A 23,001-nucleotide genomic window follows, 5' to 3' on the forward strand; every position below is an offset into this window, starting at 1 on the left:
TGTGACTAGGGACATATTTATTGAGTTAACATTATATAAACTTTAGGTGTACAACATTGTAATTTGACATCTGTATACTCTACTGAGTGTTCACTGCCAAAAGTCTAGTTTCCTTCATTACCACGTATTTGACCCCCAATTACCCAATTCGCCTTCCCCACGTCCCTTCTCTCCAGTAACCACCATTCTGTTGTCTGTATCTATGAGTGTGGTTTTTCTGTTTGTTTGTTTATTTTGTTACTTTGTTTGTTATAAGTGTCCATCAACAGATAAATGTATAAAGAAGATGTGACCATATATGTGTATATATATAAAATGAAATACTACTCAGCCATAAAAAAGATGAAATATTGCCATTTGTGACATTGATGGATCTTGAAAATATTATGCTAAGTGAAATAAGTCAGATGGAACAGGATAAAAACCATATAATTTCATTCGTGTAGAATATAAAAAACAACAAACTAAAAAAGCAGAAACAAACTCACAATACATTTTACTATATGGTTCTGTGCATTATTTTGTTTTATCTTACAATACCTTTGTATATGACTTGACCACAATCTTTTCTCTTGTTCATGTTTAGGTGAGATGGGTTTTTTCACACTCTCAGAAAAGGAGTGTTGGCCAGCAGTTTTCCTAGCTACATGGTTGTAGAACTCTCTCTTATTATTACGAAGTATTCAAATGCATGATGTTATACTTTCTGTGGCCCCCCTTCTCTGTTCTTCTCCCTTACTTTTATCTGGATCTTTTCCTTCATTTAGTGTTAGCATCTCTATCCTGCTCAGTTTACATTCTATTCCCAGGATATAGATTCTCCTGGAGGCTGATCTTTGTCCTACAAGGGAGTTTTAGTTGTTTTATTTCAGATTTTCATAGGGTACAAACCGACCTGCAACATTGGAAGTTTTGCTGTCTCTCTGCCCTCTGGGGCAAAGTGGAGCCCATCAAATCAGTTCCTATTTTGATGCTGTTCTAAGAATAGCCCACTGAGCTTTCCACAATAACCTCTCCATTTGGGATCCTTGAGAAATTCAATTGCTGAGTCCTCCAGCTCTCCCAGCAGTCAAAAGTCCCTAGGCCCACTCTCTGCTTCCTCCCTCACAGTTGCCAGGACTGTGAGGCTTGCTCTAGTTTGTTTGGTCTCAACTCCCCACATTTGGGGTTTATAGAGATACTGTTTGTTTAGTTTTGTTGTAGATTTTGGCTGAAATTGTTTTTCCCCTTGCCACAAGTTTATTTCACACAAAATAATCCCTCAACTTCACTGAGGACGTGGTTAACCACATCCGCGGCCAAACCCGCCTCTAAACTGAATTCGGTTGCTGACTCAGCCGGGGTCTAAGGCTTTCTTGTGGGCACCAGCAGGCACCTTGCTCCGCCTGTAGGTGTGTCGTCAGCCTCCTCTCCTGGGGGTCTTGCAGGTAGCTCGTCCTCCAGACCTCTTGGGCCTAGGCCTGCCAGTCTCAGGCCGGCTGCGGTGCAAAGTGGCAGGCACGATGGGGGTGGGGGTGGGGTGTCAGGTGGAGATAATCACGGAGATACCGGATACGCTAGCTGGTGAGGATCAGTAGATGTGGCTCCAGGCCGACTGTTCCTTTACACGGCCTCCTGCTTTGAGAGGCTGCCTGGCCTTCCTGACCTACGCGCGGATTAGGTACATTCTTGTCCGCCAGCTGGGGGTGGGTAGGCCTGAGAGCATCCTTGGCCACCATCGTTCCCTCCTTAAAAAGGACTTTACAAACGGCAATCCGGTTCTTCCTAGGTATCAACATTGCGACGGCTTCTGCGTCCCGGGCCGGAACTGGAATGCTGAATGTTTTGTTGTTTTAGTTGTTTTGTAGGGGAATTTGGAAAGTCCACAACTATGCTTCCTTTGAACTTCCCCCCAATTTCCTTATCAGAATTTTAAAAGGTTTGTCTTTCTGTATATATTTACTTCACCTGACTTTCATTTTCATGTAGGACATGAGGTAAGAATTTAACTTTCTTTTCTCTATATTTTTTTCATTGATATAATTTTCCCCACATATATGCATCTTTTCCTCCGTTGAATTATACCATTCATATCTCTCACAGGTGTTCATAAACCCTTGGTTCTGTTCTGAGACCTGTAGTGTATATTTCTACCCTAACGGTAAGAGTACTCTGTAATAATTACTATAGTAGTTACATTTCTTAATATTCGATATTATAAGTCTCACCCACACCGTTTACCTGTTCTTTGTTTTTGTTGTTCAAAATGTCCTTGTCTACTCTTTGTCTTTTTCTCATGATATAAACATTGTCATCAATTTGGTAATTTTGATAAAAATACTGTTGGGATTTGGAAAGACCTGACTTTAAAAAAATATTAATTCTTCTTACCTATGCATATAGTATGTCACCATATATTTATGGAGTTTATGGAATCCAATAGCTTTCTGAACTCTTGTTAGTTTTTACAGATGCTCTGTAGAGTCCCTTGAATGTTCTTTGTAGATAATATCATCTGCAGAGAATAATTTGTTTCTTTGCTTTCCAAAACATATATTTTTGTATCATTATTCTGGCTATGGCTTCCAATTCAGTCTTTAAGAATGGTAATGTAAATAGCACTCTTATTTTACAACTGTTACTAAGAAGTATAATACCAATCTTTTACCATAAAATGTGGTGCTTGTTTTGTATTTTTAGAAGATATTTTTATTAGGTTAAAAAAATACTTTTTTTCTAGTTTTCTAAGAGTTTGTATCGTGAGTCAGTATTGAATTTTATTGAAGGCCTTTTTTCATCATTTTAGCATTTTGTATCATGTGTTTTATTTTACTTTAACCTGTTAGTGTGATGAGTATATTAAGAGTTAAATTTTAAATCATTCTTGCATTACTGGGTTTAATCTACCTTGCCTGTGATATATATTATGATTTATATGTTATACAACAAGAATTTGTAAATAATGCTTTTGGCAATTGGCTCTTGTCTTTCACAACTGTTGTTCTCAAACGGGTGGAACAAAGTACTTACCTTTTTGGAGGAATAGATGGTATAGGAAGGAGGGTGAGAAGAAAGGGAATATTAGCAAGCAGCTTCCTTTTGGGAATCAGGGAGGTGGAAGGTGGATCCCGGCATCTCAGTATTCTCCAAGATTAATTTTACCAGATCACTGCTGCCTGAATATTGTTTTAAATGAAACAAAGTTAACTGAATGTATATTCTTACTAAATTGTTTCAACTAAACATGTCTATCCTATGGAATTGTATCCTTTCCAGGGTTGGTTATATTATGTGTCTATTCTTATTCTGGTTAAGCATATTTGGTTGCAAGGGACAGAAAATAACTCAAGTATGATTAAGCAAAACTGCAAGGGCACCAAATTCAAGTAGAATTTTGTTTTATACTTTCAAAATTTTTGTCAGACGATGTAAACAATTTTCTTCATCTTTTCTAGAAACCAGAGTTTTGTTACATTAACGTTCTCTACTGTTTTAATTTTCAATTTTATTCATTTCTACTCTTTATTATTTATTTCCTTGTGCTTGATTTTCCTTCTGCTTGACTCTTCTTATTTTTAATATGAGACGCTAATGCTATAAACTTCCCCCAAGCACTGCTTTGGTTATATCTCACAACTGTCATTATTGATGTTTATTATCATTCATTCATTTAAAAATATTCTTTAGTTTCCTTTGTGACATATGGCTTATTTAGATGAATGTTGTTCAATTGCCAAGCATTTGGAAAGTTTCCATATATCTTTGTGTTATTGATTTCTAGTGTAATTCTATTATGATCAGAAAACATATGTTGTATGATTTAAATTCTAAATTTGGTGAGGTTTTATTTTCCCAAATAGTCTACGATGGTGAATGTTTTATGTGTATTTGAAAAGAATGTATATTCCATTGCTGTTGGGTGGTTAAGTTCTATAAATGACAACTATGTCAAGTTGATTTTTAGTGTTATTCAGATGTTCCGTACTCTTTCTGATTTTTTCCCTATCTTCTTATTTCGTCAGTTATTTAGAGAAGGGTATTGAAGTCTCCAGCTATAAATGTAGATTTGTCTCTTCTTTTATTCTATTAGTCTTTGAGTCATATATTTTAAAGCTCTACTGTTAAGTGTATAAATACAGGATTATTATGTCTTTTAGGTGAATTGAGTCATTTATAATTATGTCATACTCCTCTTTATCCCTAGTAATAGTCTTTGTTCTGAATTGTTCATTGATAATTATATAGTTATTCTAGCTTTCTCTTGATTAGTGTTTGCATGCTATATTTTTTATGCATTTTTATTTTTAATCTATGTTCATGACATACGTGGCCACCATCGTTCCACGCATTTATATTTAACAAGGGGTTCCTTATAGATAGCGTGTTCTTTTTTTTAATCAAAGTTGGGTTTTAATTTTTGTATTTACACTGTACATATATACTATGAGTATTGCTATGTTGTCATTAATGTCTACTCTATTGCTAGTTTTTCTATTTTTGTTCTTTTTTTCTTCTATTTTAACTTACATTTGAATTGAGTGTTTTTAAAGATTATATTTTTTTCTCTATTATTGACTTATTTTTTTCTACCTTCTCATTTTAATTTATTCTAAAGGTTACTTTTAGGTTTACAATATATGTCTTCAATTAATCACAGTCTATCTTCAAGTAGTAGATACACCACTTTACAATTAGTGTAAGAACTTTTGATAGTATGTATATTCACAATATCTCCTGTCCACCTTTGGCCCTATTGTTGCCGTACAAGTATATATTTTAATTTTATATGCCTTCTAATACCATAAAACATTGCTAATTTTTACTTTAGACAGTCAATGATATTTTAGAGAGATTAAAAGAAATGTCTTTTGTATTTATGTTTATGTTAACCATTTCCAGAGATCCTTCTTTCTTTTTATATATCCAACTTTCTGTCTGTTGTCATAATTCTCTTTTCTGAAGAATTTTCTTTAACATTTCTTGTAGTTCAGATCTGACAGTAATGAATTCTCTTAGTTCTTATTTGTTGGAAAAACTGTTTACTGTTCCATCATTTTTTAATGATAGTTTCATGAGGTATAGGGTTGATAGTTTTTTCTTTTAGCGTTTTAAAAAATGTCACTCTATTTTCTTTTGGCAAGCAAAGTTATGGCAAGGCTTCTGATATACTTCTTGTCTTTGTTTTTTCTTCATAAAGTGGCCTTTTCTCTGGATAATTTCAAGATTTTCTCCTTATCTTATTCAGCATTTGAATATCATGTGTCTAGGTGTATTCATTTAATTTTATTATTAATTTTTAATACTTTTTGGGCTTTTCTGAGTTTCCATGGCCTGTGGTTTGATATCTCTAATCTTTTTGGAGAATTTTCAGCCATTATGTCTTCAAATATTTCTTCAGTGCTATAATCCTCTCTCTCTCTCTCTCTTCCCCCCACCCTGGAATTTCCATTACATGAACATTTATGTTAGACTCTGATAGTTTCCCAGAACTCTCAGATGCTCTGTTATGCTTTCTCTTGCCCCCTCTCTCTCTCTCTCTCTGTTTTAGTTTGCGTGATATCTAGTGACCATCCTTGGTTATATTAAGTCTATTGATTAGCCGGTTGAAGACATTCTTAATCTCTCTAACTCTGATTATTTTCCCCTTAGCATTTTTTAAAAAACTTCTTTTTTATTCTTGTATTTCCCATCTATTCACGCTGAAATTCTGCATTGGTTCATGCATGTTGTGCTCTCCTCCCATTAGATAACATATTAATCATAGTTATTTCAAATTCTCTCTTTAATGGATACATTATGTAGGTTATCTCTGTTTCTCATTCTATTGATTAATTTGTCTTTTGACAATGGGTTGTTTTTTCCTTGCCTTTTGTGTGTCTCATAATGTCTTACTGATTCCTGGACACAGTTTATGGAGGAGCAGACAGACTGAGATTACTGGTATTCATGACTGACAATGGGTACACCCTTTCTTCTGCTGGGCCATTGGTGGGGGCTACTGAGTCCTTAGAGTCAGGCTTTTAATTGGGTTTGTATTGTTTCATTGCTGTGGCTAACTTTACCTTGTTCTTACCATGGCAGGGCAGAGAGGGGGTTGGTTTTTCAGAGCCTTTTTCTCAATTTTCCTACTTCACCCTAAGTTGTAGGCCTTCCCTGGTTTCTCCCCATGCTCTTGTCCTTCTCCTGGTGGTAGGCTGCTGTGGATTGTTTTTTGGTGCTTGTTATCCTGGTGGTGGAATACAGGGGAATTTCCTGTTGTCCTGGTGAAATCCCTATCTTAGGCAGTTTCCGTTTTCTGCTTAGAAGGTAAAGGCCTTGTTTCCAACATTCTGCAGCCAAATGGAGGTAAGAGGCCAGGGAGGCTCAGCAGCCAGTTTCCATCTATTTGCTCTTTCCTCTGTTCTTATTACCATATTCTGCTATAATTAAAAGACCCCCTTTTTAACCTATTAAGAGAAAAAAAGACAAGGGAAGAAAGCAGAACAGAACAAAGATTCCTCCAAGCTTCTATGAGAGTGAAGGAGGTACAGTCATATGGGAGATCAAAGTAGAGAAAGAAAGAGCGTCTAACTTCTCTAAGCTGATTTTCAAAAATCCTCTCTTTCTAGCCATTTCCTCTCCACTTTGCTGTGCCAATAGTTCCTGAGATTTGGGGGGCATTTTGAATTGTAAGTCAGGTTATTTTGTAGTGCTCCTCACTGTTATCTTAGGGTTCAGCATTTTGATTTTTGTTTCAGATCTGTTTTCAGCTTCCATACTTCTGTTGCTGTAGGCTTGTTTTTCTTTCACTTTGTCTTCCATTTTCCCTGATTTTGTGTGTTTATACTTTTAAATGAAACTGTGTTACTATTACTTTAGTGGGATTTTTGGGAGGGAGCCAAAGGAAATGGATGTGTTTAATCCACTATATTTATATAGAAGTCTTTGCCTGGCAATCTTAAAGTGATTCATCATTTTCACTTGTCAAGTTCCTCTATATGTAAATAAACTTTGGGGAGAGCCCAGATAGCCCTATTAACACGACCAAAAATAGATGAAATGATGAAGTTGTCTAAGAAATGGAGTTTATATTTTATTTCTGGGGTATATGTATTTGTCATGTGTTATTTCCTTATAAAGATTTTAAGTACCTTGATGGGAAAGGTTATCTCAGATGTTTTTATAATGTCTCTAACATCATGTCTGTTTCCTTTTTTAAACTCTTTCATGTATTAGGCAGACTAAAATCCCTGTCTTAAAGTTCCATAGGTTTTATAGAGAAATTGTATTGCACAGAGATTATTCTTTGTTTTGCATTTAGTTGAAGTTTATGTTTTTCCAGAAAAATGTTTGTGAAAGTCAGAAGAATCTATTTTTAGTAGGCTTTTAAATCTGAACACAACATAAAAATGAAATATTTTCTTTTTTATGTTAGAGTAAGGTTAAGTGCTTTTGCTAATTAAAAAACTTGGCTCTTCTATTCTGTTTCCTCATACGTTATCAAAGTAAAGTTAAGAAGTTGCAGAGCTTTCTAATTAGAAATTCTCAAAGTGGAGGTAGACTCATGAGGTCCAGGTCACTTTTCTGATCCTATTTACATTTATTTATGGAGCAGCTACTAAATTTGGGGATCTGAACGAGATACTCCACAGGACTTAAAGGAGCAAAAGTTTCTAACGGGACCCACCCGGTTGCTTACTGTTATATACCTCCTGTCCACATAGCAAGAACACTACCTGTATAGGCATATTCCTATATTAATCTTTAGGGACAGCCCGGAAAATTAGCCTAGAAAGCTTTAAGGAACTTGATTTTGTTATTCTGGGGCTCAAAATGGAGATACTCTTAGTGTTCATTAAGTTTGTTCTGCTCCAATTCTATTGCTGAGATTTTTGACCTGAAGCTCCTGTTTAGGTCTTGGTAACTTTTCCAGAAACTGTATGATCAATATCTTACTTCTCCCCACCCCATTACTCCTTATTACTATAAGCTATGAAAAATAATATTTACCACTTAGGACTCTGAACCACACCTGTTTCCTTATCCCCTGCTACTAGATTTTCTTGCTATCACTGCTTTCCTGCAATTTGGGAACTCTGAGTTTTGCTTCACGTTTTTCTTTCACTTTGCTCTGACCGTGGACCAGGACATTCCCTCTCAATTTATGTAAACCGCCCCCATGCTTACCACTGCATGTTTTGTGCTATCTTATTCTTGAATTCTCTGCTTTTTCTGAGGTCCAATGGCTAGATCTATCCCCCAGCTTAATGGTTGTGACTCATTCCATGTCATGAATTCTGTAATCATGTCTAGTTACTCCAGGAGACAAAGCAATTGTTAGTCTTTAGGGACTTATAGTCAGGTTGAGTAAACAGAATATGTGCATTAAACAGCATGAATAACAAGATGAACTGGAATGCTGTCATACTTTGTCTAGAGTTTCTAAAAGTTTTTGGTACAACAACAAAATCACCTAAGGATGCATTTCTCAGAATGTATCTTTGTTGTTAAGTTTTCAGACATTATTTCTTCAAATATTTTTTTCTGCCACTCTTTTTCTTTTCCTTCTGGAACTCCCATAATGGGTATGTTGTTCTGCTTGATGGTATCCTGCAGGTCTCTTAAGCTCTGTTCACTTTGCTTTATACTTTTTGTTTTCTGCTCCCAAGACCTGATAATTATAGTCGTTTAATTTAAAGATCTCTGATTCTTTCTTTTGCCTGTTCATATGTGCTCTTAAACCTCTCTACTAGAATTTTTTTCCCAGTTATTGTACTTTTCAGCTCTAGAATTTCTGTCTGGTTCCTTTTTATAATTTCTGTCTTTATGATATTCTCATTTTGTTCATATATCATTTTCCCATTTCCTTCAGTTATTTGTCCACGTTTTTCTTTAGGTCTTTGAGCATAGTTAAGAAAGTTTTAAAAAAATCTTTGCCTAGTAATTCTGATATCTGGGCTTCTGAGAATGATTTCTGTCAATTAATTTTGTACCTTTGAGTAGGTCTTGTTTCCTTCTTTCTTTTATGTTTTGCATTTTTGTTGTTGGAAACAGGACATTTAGAAATTATAATGTAGTCACTCTGGAAGTCAGATTCTCCCCATTCCCCGAGTTTACTTATTTTTTTTCCTTTTGATTGCTGAAGGATATTGTAGTCCATTTGTTTAGTGAATTTTTCAAATCTCTTGCAAAGACTGTATTCTTTATTGTGTTGGTAATTGAAGTCTCTGTTCCTTTAGTTTGTGTTCTAATATTTTGGTAGAAATTTCTTTGAATTCTAAGAACTAAGAAACAAAACAACAACAATAACAAAAAACTCTTCCAGTTTTTGCAGATTTGTTCTTTGCTGGAGCATTCCAATACTTAGACAGGCTTTTGGTGAGCCTAGGGATCAGTGCAAACTGAAAGCTTTGAGTCTTTTCTGAGCATGTATCTTTCCCTGAGAAAGTGCATAACTTTAAAATTCTCCATATAAATAATTCTTTTGAGTATTCTAATTTCCCAATGAATTTCCCTTACCTTTTTCTCCTGGGCCTTAGGCTGTGTGTTGTATACCTGTAGTTTAATCTTTTGTACTAGGTTTCTGCACATTGTTAGTTTGCCCTGCAGCATTTTTAAGCAGTGGCTGGTGCTTTTGAGGACTGAGTTCTGAGTTAGACAAATCAGAAATGAATGCTTTGTGTTTAAGTCCTTCAGTTAGTCCTCAGACAGGTGAGAACAAATCTACACAATAACCTGCAAGGAAGGTCTGCTCTGCTCCCTTCAGAATGAAGGACCAGGGTTCTACCCTGGGAACATGGGCTGCCACCATTTTAAGACTCCCACCACCCTGAGGAGAAGGTGGAACAAAGTTGAATACCGCAAGGCTTTCCTACTGTTTTAAAGTTGCTGTTTTCTTGGCTCAGCATTTACTGGTTTACTGTAAAGCTTTGACTGTTTTCTAGAATTCTGACAAATTTGCTTTTAATAACTTCTGCTTGTCTTTCGATGTTTTTAAATAGGTGAGGGCTTGGAGCTGCCTATCCCACCATTTTGTTGATGTCAGTCTTCATTTCTTTGGAGCATCAATTCCAAATTATATGGAAAGACTCCATACCAAACAGCTTTTCCCAAACCTCAGAAACCGTTATCAGGAAAGAAGAGAATGAGGACAAAGGTGTTTCAGTTCTTAGGATGGGCCATGGCTTAAATAATGATAGATACTCCGGAATGATTGGGGAGCAATGAAAAGATCAATTAGGTTGAACTGAAGGGTTTGCATAGTGGGGTTTTGTGGGGTAAAATGCTATAGGTTGGAAAGCTTTTTGAAAATGTGGTTATAAAGTAGAGGCTTTCCAAGCTTATGATTTGGGAATAAGAATCTAGAAATGTTGCACAGGATAGATAGCAGGATAGAGATAGTAGAAGTGAGTCATACACAACTGTGATATTCCATGTTATGTAGCATTCTACACAAGAGTCATGGTGGTAAGAAAAGAGAAAATATCAAGGCTACTGAAAGATTCCCAGTGGAAGTAACAAATGCCTGCAGCACAGACTGTGGAATTTAGGTATGAAATATTAAAGATGGTAAAGGGAGGCGGATGACTCTCCCTTTGAAGTGCATTGTTTATTTAACCCAAACACACATGAAAACCTAATTCCAGAAACATTTTCTGTCATTGTTCTATTTATAGTTAATGACTAGAAGAATACAATAAAGCATCGTCCACAACTAGCTGCTTTTTTGTAACAATTTCCTATGGAAACAAGGATGGTCAGATATAGTCATTACAGATGGAAATGTGAACTGTATTGTTAAGACTCTCACTCATTTATCTCATTTATCTCATTCATTGGCAGCTTTTCAAAAGGGAAGATAGAAACAGAGAAGTATGAAGGTTTGCTCATGTTTCTCCCCTTGTGCAATCTAGTTCTCTCTGTCTGTTTTTGGTTACTGTCAGATTCATTCCAGAGAGGCAGCATAAGGTCAGATTTATCATGTGGTTAGAAAAAAAGCCTTCTTTAGATTACGTAGCATTGAAAAAATTATCTTTTATACTGAGCTTCTGATCTCAGATCAGTTAAGCCCATGAAGGATGATGTGGAATTGCAGGAAACGTGTCCAGGAATAATTCTGATGGGATTAGTAAACTTTCCGTCTCACTACAGAGAAGATAAAAATGATACATCTCTAATAAAAGTATGTATAAGGGAAATAAGATACCTGCTAAAGAAAAATACAAGCATTCCCATTTAAGTTGGCCACTTTAGAATGTTCGGATGGAAACTAATGCACTTCAATTCTGGACTGTATCATGGTTGAGCCTGCTCACTTGTCTCTAAACTGAAGTGACTATTCTGTTCTTATAGAAGGATGATACGCTGGTTTAATAAAAGCTGGATGCAAAAGACATCAATTAGCATGTCAATAGTGAACACGGTCCCTCCTTTAGTTACTTAGAGACAGAGTATATTTTATATATTTGGTACGTACTAAATGTCAGGCATTTTGATAGGTGCGTACACACATACTTTTCCTATTTTAATCTCATAACATATCTACAAGAATTATCATTACTAACTTTAAAGATGAAGAAATTGTCCCCATAGCACCTAGTAAGAATCAGGCCTGGAATCTGAATCCACATCTATGCTCTTCTAAAAGCTTTTTCTGATAACGAGAAGTAATAGAGCCTGATGTTTGAGAGCATGGTCTCTGTCAACTACTAGCTGTGGGTCCTAAGAAAGAGTTCCCTTTGAAGTAAAAAGAACCATGGTTCTCAGCAGAAAGTTGAGGCTCAGAGGAAAGCCCAAAGTTACTGCTGTGAGCTTTCCAGATTCTACGGGAAATATGAGAGGACTTGGGAAATTTTCCCAGCCGACTCCACGTTTCTATATGTGTCAGGAAATAGTCAGTACCTGACAAAATGTGGATTAAAAATAAATACTAACAGTGATGGTTGAGCTGGAATTCCATTAACACAACCAGATGGAGGCTACCTTGACGCCTCTGAATTTGTAAACTAAGTCCTTGATGTTTTTTCTTTTGGCTGCCAGGGATCTCCAAAGAAATTTTAGCTCAGAAACTACTTATTGATAAGTTTCTGTTTGATCTTTGTTTTCTTTCCTTTCTTCTTTCATTTTCTTCTTCTAAGAAGTTTTTCCAGATTCATACCCAGAGCCAATTGGATAAGACAGCCACCCACAGGGATAGTCTTAAAAGAGAAACTTCTTGGGCTTTATTGAAGTGGGGGATTTATTTAAAGCAATTAGTAATTTACTTAAAATCATCATAATTATTTCTTTAAAGTAATATCAAGTGTTACTTAAAAGAGAAGACTTTTTCCCAGATTATGAAGAAAATGGAACAGATTTATCAGGTGCTGGTGGTCCATACTTAGATGATATTGATGACAAGACGGTCCCTGAGATAGAATAAGTTTATGAAAACTTTTGTTTGGAATCAGAGTGTAAGCAAAAACAACAAAGCTGAATTTTATCATATTAGATTTATAAAGCAGTTTAGTTTTATAAAGCAGAGCACAGGAAAGCAAGAAAATGTGTCACATTATACTAAATTAAGGATGTTGAGTTATGCGACTTTAAAGTATGTGACTGTAAAGTATGTGACTTTAATTTTGTTTACCATTATCTGCCAAAATAAACTTTATTTCTTATAACTTAATGTGTGTGTGTGTGTGTGTGTGTGTGTGTAACAGTTTATTATGTACAGTTAATTTTGGCTACAATAAAATTGATTTTGAAGTAAATGAAATGGTGAAATTAAAAACAAACAAACGTATACTAAGATTTACTCAAGATGGCAGGGAGAGCATTGTCAGAGGAAGAATAAAAATTAAAATCATGTTCAAAGAGGCAGCAAGCTTAAACCTGGGAAGATGGCATTGAGGGTCAATTCTAAAAAGTGAGATGTAGATGAAAATAGGAGGGCTAGGAGCTATGGGATACCAAGACTATGACAATGTCAGAGGAATGAGTCAAGACAAGTTGAAACTCTGGGAATGAGAGATTGCTGAAGTTCTAGTTTTTATGTAGCATTTGGTGTGCAATGGAAGTGATTATTCAAAGGAATCCTATAGGATGAGGCATTTCCTTTTTTGTTCTGTCAAGTGGACTGGGCATCAAAAGTCTTCTCATGGGTGAATTCTACCTATGACAGCTTGGCCGTTTTGTTGTTGTTATTTTGACCTTGAAGAATATTGACCTGCACATAAATAAAATATCTTGATTCCCCGCCCCCCCCCCCCCCCCCAAGGAAGTATGTAGGATGAACTAGAAAGGGTGAAGTCATAATTTGGTACCTATTCTTGGAAAAACCGTGACATCTCATTTCTCTTACCTCTTAAAATGAAGTCAAAGAAAAATACAAGGTCATTTTCTACTTTTGGGTGAAAGGTGTTATAGAAATGCAGAGCATCAACCTATTATTTCCACAGCCCTGAACTATGCTGTCCTCAGAATGCAAGATGGAAAACTGAAGTTGGAGCTTATTGCAACTGGCCTCCTCTAATCCATGAAGAACTTCAGTGCAATTTAAAAAGCAGAAATAACCTGAATAAGAAAGAGACACATGATAGCTCCAAATATTAATGTATGCAATAATAATAAGGGGAACATAAAACTAACAACTTTCACATGGACAGATGTAATTTCTTATCTCTATCTCAGGGGAAAAGTAAAATCAAAATTATGGTTTAATGAGCTAAAGAAGAGCCTGACTCAGGTTATGGCCATGACTCATTGCTAAGCTGTAGCTCTTCCTTCAGGCATGACTCAGTCAGTTTCACCACTAATTCACACAGCAGTCACATTACAGATGAAGTACAGCAGGAGGGGGAAAGAGGATGGTGTCTCCAGGAAATATCAGATGATTCAAGTTGTAAGTAGCTCAGAGAAAAGAGGTAACCACAGACATTAAATATAAAGATTTACTTACAATTTTAGATTGCCAGTCTAGAAATGGAGAAGGTTCCTGGCTATACACATCCACAGAATATGAAGAGCTACATAGATTATTAACTGTGTAACCTATGTCTATTATTTTGCATTTACAATAAATGTTTTTTAAAAAAGCATTGAGGTTTTTGTTGTTGTTGTTGTTGTTTTTAACTTGTCTAGTATATAAATGCTCCAAATAGAATTGCTTCTTAAATAGCAAGATCTGGGAAATATTCACAGCTACCCCTGCATCTCTATTACAATATTAAGGCACAGAATGTTCCAGATCTAAGGCATCCGGTCCTCAGCTTGTTGACCTGGTCTTATAGCAAGAAGAGCCTGCACTGCCTCAAGCCCTTTCATCTAGAATGCTTCAGAGAGAGATTTTTATGAGAAATTCATTTATTTACCTTTTTTAAGATCACTTCTTTATCACTCAGTGTATAAACCAATATTTACATGTATCTGTCATAAATGCTCAATCCTATTGCAGAACATAGTAAAGGAAACTTGTGGAACATATGTGTGCTGTGTGGATAAAAAAAGAATTTGTCTATAAAACCTCTGTAAAAGAAGAATTGTCAGTTTCCATATCTTGGGGAATTGTAAAAAACCTCTGCCCACCCTCCCCTATACTGAGCCCATTGCCATTTTCTTGCCCTGCTTTATAAGAAACTCGAGATTGTGTATGTCTCACACAAAGCTAAGTGTTGAGCTATAGACTGGACAAGAGAAAGAGAAGCCAGCAATTTTCTAATCTTTGCTGCTAAGAAAACACAATAATATGGCCGTTTACAGAGTGATGGTCAAAAGCAATTCCCTGCTTTGCCACTTATAATATCATAATCTTAGGAAAACGATTTGACTTTTCTGAATATCAGTTTTCCTGTCTGTAAAATGGAAAAAACACACACCATGGCATATACATCTTAAAGTTGCTGTGAAGATTAAATGAAATAATGTACACCAAGCATGTTATATATTATCTCATTTAATTTTCAAATTTCTCTGTGAAGTGAAACTATTATTATTTCTCATTCTATAGATGAGGAAACTGAACTTTATAGAAATAATGAAGATTAAAATTAATTAACATTCCCAAGGCCATGTTGTTAAAAGTACAGGACATGGTATTCAGACACACTCTGCCTGACTCTAGAGCCTGAACTCTTCATCACTGCACGATTCTCCTTTCTAAGTGTCCACTAATGAGAAAGGATTTGCATCACTGTCAGACCTCTGTTGCATAATCTTTATATTTGGGATATATATAATTCAGCCTAACATAATTGTATAAAAACCTGTCTCCAGTTTTCATACCACACTACAGGTTCGGTCATTTCTAATAAAAACTTTGGTTATTTTAAAATCACACTTCTAGAAATCTTCTCAAGTGTGACTACAGTTTGATAGCTAACAGACAAATCCCAAAGGAGAGTTGCAGTGAAGGTTCTGGAGCTCAGCATGGGCAGAACAAATCTGAAAATGGGTTCCTCTCTGGGTGTTCTGCAGTTGCACACAAATTTACCAGTATTAATTCAGCTGCTACCTATTTGAATTTGCTAATACAGTTATAACCTTTCCTCAAACCAATACCAAAAATTCCAAACTACAGATAAAATTAGCCCTGTAGGAACTGGCAGCTTAATAGCTTAGTCCAGTGGGTCTCAACCCTTTTGGCCTCAGGACCCCTTTATGGTCTTAAAAAGTAGTGAGGACCCCAAGATGCGTGTTACGTAAGTTACACATCTATTTTTTTGTGAGTTACGTACATACTTCCTGGGTCCATATTAAAAATTAAAATTCAGAAAATTTTCATTTGAAAATAGCAATAATACACCAATTACCTGTTAATGCAAATCAACATTAACATAAATAACATTTTAAATGAAAAATAACTATATTTTCCAAAACAAAAATATTTAGTGAGAAGAGTGGGATTACTTAGCATTTTTGCAAATCTCTGATGGCTTAACAAAAGAGAGATGGATTCTCATATTTGCTTCTGAAATTCAATGTGTCATCACATTTCATGGTGACTCTGCAAAACAACACTGTTCACTCATGACAGAATGAGAGAGAAAAGAATATAACATTTTAGAATTATTGTTACCATAGTTGAGATTATAGATACCGTGAATGGGGACTTCCAGGGTCCCTGGGCCACACTCTGAGAACCACTAGCTTAGCCAATAAACTTGATGGCATGAGGTATGTCCCACTGATGCTGTTGGTCTGATTGATAGTACAACAATATTCACAGCTGAGATCATTTAAGCTTTAAAACAAAGACTAATAGGTAGCATAAGGTATTAGAATACATAAATGAAGATTTGGATCTGTAAGTTCTAAAAATTTCACACAAGCCGCAGAAAGGTCAGGCACCTTGGTTACTACTGATTTTTGTTCACTTAGGGCCTCATCTGACTGGTTCAATAGGTCATTTAATAGAGAGTGGTGGTTGTGAGATTCAAATAAATATTCCTTTCCAGTGTCCAGCCTCAGCAAATCCATCAAGCGTTCTGTGTGTAAACAAGCCTGTGGGAGCCCAGCTGGCTTTCTCTTCTGGAGGCTCCCAGGAAGTCCAAATGTTCCCCCCTTTTCCTACTCACTATTTGAAATATGTAGACTGTGACTATTAGGAGACTAGTGTACTCTAAGTTTCTCAAAGCTTAGTCTGTTATAGACTGTGTATTTTGGCAGGAGGCTTGAGAGCACATAGCCTGGCTTTCCAACCAGTGTGTAAATCCCACAGATTCTCCCGGCACTCTTCCTTTCCTGCTTCCCAACGTATGGTATTCGTTATGGCTCCCATAGTTACATTGTTGGAACTCAAAGTAAGCCAGATTGCCCAGAACACGGTTTTCTAATCACCTCTCCTCAGAGTACCACCTGCTTTCTCCCACTCCACTTGGCTTTCTTTTATCCTTTGCTCAAGGAGTTACTTCATTGGCTGTCATTTGTTGTTCCACTATTTTACGTAGCTCATTCCAAATAGCCTGTTAGCAGTATTCAGCTGGCTCTGAAGCTACTTTGGCATATAATAAAAGTTGAAAACAAACCAGATGCCAATGTTAGCAATATTTAGAGGGCTTTATCATACCTTTAAAAATCATTATTTTTGGTTTTATGCCCCAATTCTTTAATACTCATATTATGCATCTTGTAATTTGTGTGATTATCTTAGAACACTGTGATATAAATTATAATTTGAAATGTCAGTTATGATGTATTCATAAAAGTGAAAAACTAATATGTGTATAATTTTTTTCTAGTTTACAGAGTGCTCTCACAGATGTTATTTCATTTAATCTCCAAGGAATGTTCTTTCAGGTAGTTGCTATCATCCCTATTCTACAGAGAAGGGGGAACATTGTGGCTAACGAAGGTTAAAGACTTAACTCAAGTAATTGAGGAAGCTGTTGCCCAATCATAGGTTTTCTGATTCAAAACCTAGAGCTTTTTCTGCTATACTGGTGTTTTGCAAACTTCAGTTATTTACACACAACTTTCACGTATCTATCATATCCATGAACTTGAGTTTGCTATATCCATGGACTTAAAAATTTTAACTAATTTTGTTCCTTAAATAAGCATGTATTGCAAAGCTTTATGTTACTATGGTTTAAATAAAAAGCCTTATCCTTGGCTTTAAAAAAAACATAAAAATAAATATAATTAAGGTAAAAAAGTTATTAAATTCTAGTTAGAGCCTATTGCCTATTCAAACAGTTGAGGTCTCACATTCCTGTTGTTAAAAATGGAAAATAGGGCAGCTAGTTGGCTCAGTGGCTGGAGTGCAGTGCTGATAGCACCAAGGTCACCGGTTCGATTCCCACATGGACCACTGACAGGCAACGGCTTCAGCTTGGTGGGCAGCCAGTTTGCTCAGTGGTTAGAGCACAGTGATCATAATGCCAAGGTCACCGGTTCGATTCCCACATGGGCCAGTGAGCTGCGTTCCCCACAACTAGATTGAAAACAATGACTTGACATGGAGCTGATGGGTCCTGGAAAAACACAGTTCCCCAATATTCCCTAATAAAAATTAAAAAAAAAAAAAAAGGAAAATAGCATGAGACTGAGAAGATGTTCAAGTCACACAAACACCAAACACGGACTTTCTCTTTGAGGATTGAAAGCAAATTGAGTAAGAAAAATATTTAACAACACACTAATGTAAAATCATTTTAGTATCCATGCTAGGAGGCACCAAGTTGCAGCATGGTATAATCTGAAAAAGTAATGGAAGGAAACACATTTAGTTAGAGATAAGGGTCAAGTTTACAATAAAAATAATTGGTGAGAATATTACCCAAACTCACCTAAAGATGTACTGTACTTGTCTAGGAGGAAGGAGTGGAGGTCACACCATGATTAATAAATTTCAGGCCCCCTTTCAAAGGATTGTTCACTATAGGACAAAAATATGTATATCAATGATTCTAGTTAGGAAAGAAGAGAGGATGGACCCATGTCTCCCAAGCTTTTTTATGTGAGAACAGTATAATACTGGCATAAACAGAAAGGGGGCTGCGGCGGCTTCCCAGGCTCTGTGTGGCTGCCCAGCGGAGTGCAGGATCTCTGGGTACTTGAAAATTATGTGTGGCTCACCAGGGCACAGCAGCACCCTGGGTGGCAAGCTCTGCTATCTGAAACTGAGGAGAAGACCCAGGATAAGGAGAATGAAACATGGTTCCTGACAGAAAAGAATTCACAGTTTCTCCCAGAAACATGTATGGAACATCTTCCATGAGCAAGGCGTTGTAACATGTACTTGGGGCACATGACGAACTCATGTTAGGTAGAAATTCAGTTTTACCATAGAGGAGAAGAATGATGAGTATCAATGGCGTTGTGACACATAGCAACAGCCATTTTAAACTTACAAGTATTCAAAAAGTGACTGTATTTTTCTGCCAAATTAAATTTCTTTTCCTCACTTAAGTTGTTTTATATACTTTATAGTCATTAGTTTTATTACATTTCTGTTCTTCCACCAGCCTCATTAAAAAATAAAAAGTTAATCTAAACTAATTTCTCTCTTTTCAGAACAACAAAGTTTATTGGGTACCCACACCATAAGAGACCTCATACTGGTGTGTAATATAATTATCTTAATCTTACATCAATCCCACAGAATTGGAACACTAACTCCATTGTAAAAATGAGGGAATTTTGATGAAAGAAAAGAACTAAATAATGGATAAAAACCCAGTATTCAAATGGAGGCCTTTCTGACTTCAAAGCTAATCCCTTTTCATTAAAATATATTGCAGTTTGGAATTCATCTCCATTAACCTTCGTCTTAATGAGACACAAAGAGCAGATTATTCACTCTTGAACTGATGTTCCTCCTTTATATACTTCACAGACTGATACACACACACACACCCTGATACACATACATTAAAAATATAAATTGTAATAATACTGTGCTTTAAAAATATAAAATCAATTATTCCTGTAAAAATTTATTTTTTGTTACTAAGGGTGCACATAGAAAAACTCTTCAATTATTTATCAACAAATATTTTTCACAATAAAATGAAACTCTACTGCCAGATGCCCTAAGTCACATATTGGGTCTCTTTTGGGTGTCTGTACTCCCCAATAATTTTAATGTGTTTTGATTGAGCACCTATCTTATGGAAGACTTATGGAGTTCAGTAATGCAAGGGATTCAACATGATACAGGACAGTGTTTCTCAGACCTCCATGTTCAAGTTCTGATTCAATAGATCTGAGATAAGATCTGAGATTCTGCGTGTCCACCAAGCTCATTAGGTGAGGCCAAAACTTCTGGTGCTGGAGTCACATTCTGAGGAGCGAGAGTCTAGGACATGCCAATCAAAGTGTGGTCCATAGACCCGGGCTTGGCAGAGAAATGTTGGTTACTGGTCTACAGTGGGTTAAGTACAGAAATTGAAAGTAAAAGTTTAGAAACTTTTATAGCAATTTGACAGAGTAATTTTATATTTGTTGAATATAATAATAATAAAACTGGCACTTGCATTTTATATGTCTTTGTCTTTACTTAACTTCATTTTTCTAGTAACTTATTTTTATTATATTTTATAAAAAATCTTGGTCTTTTAAAGATTGGACATATATATATATAAAACATATATATATATAGTCTCTCTCTCTCTCTCTCTCTATATATATATATATATATATATTTATATATAGTCCTTCATCACAAATGACTTGAGAATATATATATATATATATATATATATATATATATATTTATATCTAGTCCTTCATCACAAATGACTTGAGAAGCACTGGTGTAGAAAAATGTCCCTGGCTCATGAAATTTACAGTAAACCTGTATAAATATGCCAAACAACCATAAACACAAGACAGTATCTAATGGACACCATGCAAGAAATGAAGAGTTCTGAGGGTTCGGAGAAGTGAAAGGGCATTGAAGGACCTAGTGTTTATGCACCACCTACTTATATGTCATACACAATGCTATGTCCTTGACATTTAGCCCACACACAAATCATTTTAAAAATGATGAAACTGAAGATCAAGGCATTTATATAACTAACTCAAGATCAAGAAGGGGCTGCCAGAATTAAAACCCAGTTTTTAACATATATCTGAATTAAGGATTCTCACATTTTTTGAACACTTTCCCTACCTTCTGCTGTGATTCCCACATTATGAGTCTCACCTTCCCAAAGGAAACTCCAAACACCTCATTTCCAGCCTTCATTATAGCAAGGGTGCAGGCATATGATCTAGGTTTTGTATTACAAAGACTGAAGAGGTAGGAGACTAGAGACACAGACACAAAGCTAAGGATAGTACAGAAAACACTGTTGGTCTCTATTTGGGGTTGAATTTGGGTTGACTTGTGCTCTCCCCACCTCCTCCAAATTCATATGTTGAAGCCCTAACCTCTAGTATCTCAGAATGTTATCTTATTTGAAAACAGGGTCACTGGAGATGTAATTAGTGAACATGAAGTCATACTGGATTAGGGTGGGCCACTAATCCTTGCGACTGGTATCCTTATAAGAGGGGGAAATTTGGACACAGAGACACACACAAGCAGAAGGCAGAGATTAAGGGGATGCAGGAGAAGTCAGGGAATGTCAAAGAAAGCCAACACACCACCAGAAGCTAGGAGACAGACATGGGACAGATTCTCCCTCACTGCCCTCAGAAGGAACTAACCCTGCTGACAGCTTGCTTTCACACTTCACGCCTCCAGTGCTGTGAGATAATACATTTCTGTTATTTAAACAAATGTTATTAACATTTTCTAGAAGAAATATCTGAGCCACCAAGTTGAAAAAAATCACTGAATGTGGAGCAGGATTAAAAAAAAATCACCAAGGAATGTCATAGTGAAATGGCAGAATACCAAAGATAATGACAAAGATTGTTAAAATTATCAGAAAAGAAGTATAGAAGAGAACTTGTGAGTTTAATCCTGGGGTGACTCTATAAGGCCTGAGAAAAGGGGTGGAAACCACAGCAAAAGGGCACCTACTTTCAGAGTGTGGGAAATACCTCCATCTCTGCTTCACTTCGGTGAGAGTCAGGCTATGCCGTGGCCGGGAAGCTCTTGTCCGGCCATCGAAAGCAAGTGATGGACTAGAAATCAAGAGAGGGTCAGAGGGGTGTGTGTGTGTGTGTGTGTGCGTGTGCACAAGCAGAGGGACTCTTCTTTTCATATTTGTCTCTGCTCTCCTCTCTTGCGTATGTTGGAAAGAACACAGGACCGTATATCACTTCAGTCTAATCTATATTAAATATCTAAGTCTGTCACTACTCTAGGTTTATAAGGGCACAGATAAATAAGACATAGTTTCTTCCACCACTCATGGATAATTTTACTCTGTCATACTATTTATTACAATTGTATGAACAAAATGCGATTTTGAAGGCAATCTCTTCAAGTTAGGGACTCTATTCATGTAGTTTCTCTAGGAATTAAGGATATTTGTTCAAACATTTCCTGAACATAGACATTTCTTCTGGAACTTCGTATTTCACTCTGTATTGATAAGTTGGTTTTAAAACAGACATAGATAAATAGATCCACATGATTTTCATTTAGATACCAATATTATTGCATACATTTTTTGTAATACTTTGAGGCAGATAAAGTGTGATCTATAAACTGAATACACCTGAGCACCAGTGTAAAACCTCAATACTGAGGCATTACTGAGTTTACTTTCAGTGTCCAAACTAAATGTGCTTCCAAATTAAGCTGAAGCCACGGTAGAGGAAGTCAAATGTTTGCTCTTTTTAAAAATACATTGGCACTAAAAAGAGGTGTGATTATGACAATCTCACAAGGGTTTTCTTTAAAATATCTATATAGATGACCGCTTGTACTTTTATTTTTTGTGTTTGCCACTATTAGTTTTTACAGATTACTTTATTACATCTATTTCCATGGGAAGTTTACTTCAAGTTCTAGTAATTGGCTAATCAATATCCAATATATCCAAGAATGCATTCCTAAAGAGGAAGACTTTTTTTTCTTCTTGAATGCCTTTGTTGTTATTGTTGTTGGCAATATATTTCAAAGTGCTCAGAGAGAAATGTAGGTATTTTCTCTCTCAACACCAAACATTATTTCCCAATTATGGCCTCAACAAATAATACTTGCACATGATAATAATAAAAGTAAATAATAAGACCTAGTTTATTTTCAGATCTGCAGTCACCAGTCAACTTTTCCCCCCCTTTTTCCACCTCCCACACCCCAGTCTAGTTCAAGCCATTGTTTCTCAGTCTAGCTGTGTAGGGCACAGCGACCTCGGCGTTAGGAGCACGGCGCTCCAACCACCTGAGCCAGCCCCCAACTATTCTTGTTTAGTACCAATAGGAATAACAATGGAGTTTATAATTTGTAACAGGGGTTACTAATAATGTTACCTTTATAAAAAAAGGGTGATGAAAGAATGCTAAGTATTTTATTCCCATAAAGAAGACAATGAAAATGAAAGGTACAATAATGTAATCGGTTAACTAAGAATGGCTGCTTTCATTTTCCTTCAGTCTTAAAATTATCCAAACCATGAGGAAAGAGGGAAAGAAAGGCAGAGGGAGGAGGAAGGAGAGGGG

The 23,001-nt window shown here is 36.1% G+C and overlaps 1 long non-coding RNA gene across 2 annotated transcripts; it reads left to right on the forward strand.

Moving 5' to 3' along the window:
- The first annotated feature begins 1,379 nt into the window (after positions 1-1,379).
- On the forward strand, positions 1,380-13,165 carry LOC141572115 (uncharacterized). 2 transcript variants are annotated; one of them, XR_012497280.2, is made up of 4 exons: positions 1,382-1,660; positions 1,769-1,976; positions 2,083-2,140; positions 9,960-13,165. It is a non-coding gene; the product is annotated as an uncharacterized LOC141572115 (long non-coding RNA). The 2 variants fall into 2 exon arrangements; XR_012497279.2 differs by having other exon boundaries at positions 1,380-1,660; positions 1,769-2,140.
- The last annotated feature ends 9,836 nt before the right edge of the window (positions 13,166-23,001 follow it).

Source organism: Rhinolophus sinicus, chromosome 14, assembly GCF_057876585.1.
Source record: "Rhinolophus sinicus isolate RSI-liver-muscle chromosome 14, RSI-T2T, whole genome shotgun sequence".
Lineage (NCBI taxonomy): Eukaryota > Metazoa > Chordata > Mammalia > Chiroptera > Rhinolophidae > Rhinolophus > Rhinolophus sinicus.